Source organism: Triticum aestivum, unplaced genomic scaffold (genome assembly GCF_018294505.1).
Source record: "Triticum aestivum cultivar Chinese Spring unplaced genomic scaffold, IWGSC CS RefSeq v2.1 scaffold935, whole genome shotgun sequence".
Lineage (NCBI taxonomy): Eukaryota > Viridiplantae > Streptophyta > Magnoliopsida > Poales > Poaceae > Triticum > Triticum aestivum.
In genome coordinates this window covers 79-1,070 of record NW_025290367.1, presented here as the reverse complement: position 1 = coordinate 1,070, position 992 = coordinate 79, and the positions used below count along the sequence as shown (strand labels likewise).

General features: G+C 49.5%; 1 non-coding gene across 1 annotated transcript; it reads left to right on the top strand.

The window, feature by feature from the left end:
• The first annotated feature begins 111 nt into the window (after positions 1-111).
• LOC123178840 (5S ribosomal RNA) lies at positions 112-230 on the top strand. Its single transcript, XR_006489896.1, has one exon. It is a non-coding gene; the product is annotated as a 5S ribosomal RNA (ribosomal RNA).
• The last annotated feature ends 762 nt before the right edge of the window (positions 231-992 follow it).

Below are 992 nucleotides of genomic sequence, written 5' to 3'. Positions count from 1 at the left end.
CGTTAAACTCGTCTCCGTAGTTGAGAGGGAGCGGCCAAAGCAATGTGCAATCGTCTTTGTAGTGGAGCTGGGAGGGGCAAGGATAAGGGACGAAGACCGGGGTAACATGTCGGATGCGATCATACCAGCACTAAAGCACCGGATCCCATCAGAACTCTGAAGTTAAGCGTGCTTGGGCGAGAGTAGTACTAGGATGGGTGACCTCCTGGGAAGTCCTCGTGTTGCATTCCCTTTTTAATTTTTTTCGCGCCGCTTGCAAAACAAAACGCACGTGTAAGTAATATATTTACCGTGTTTTATTATTTTGCACGAGTGCGGTAAGTCATAGCTGGGTGCTCACGATTCACGGGTCCAGCGTCGGCGTTGTGGCGCGGCAAGCGTGCACTGGTGCGGTTGAGAGGGAGGGGTGGAAACCGCGTTAAACTCGTCTCCGTAGTTGAGAGTGTAACGCCCTCGATGCGGCTATAACTCCCACGTGTCGAGGCACGACTTAGAGGCATAACCGCATTGAAAGCAATGTCGCAAGTCAGGCAATCATTACAACATCCCATGTAATATATAATAAAAAGGGGGAGATAACATAGTTGGCTTACACTCGCCACGTCACATCAGAGTACATAAACAACATCCATCAAACAAATCACTCATGGCCCGACTACGGTGCCAAAATAGAAAAGACCCCCAACATGCGACAAGGTCCTGAATCGATAACCCCAACTAGGCACCACTACTGATCATCTGGAAAGGACACGTAGTATCGCTGAGAGTCCTCGTCGAACTCCCACCTGAGCTCGTAATCGTCAACTGGAGCGGAATCACCTGGACCTGCATCTGGAGTTGTAGTATCTGTGAGCCACAGGGACTCAGCAATCTCACACCCACGCGATCAAGACTATTTAAGCTCATAGGAATGGATAAGGCAAATATATGTGGAGCTGCAGCAAGCGACTAGCACATGTGGTGGCTAACTTATACGCAAAAGAGAGCGAGAA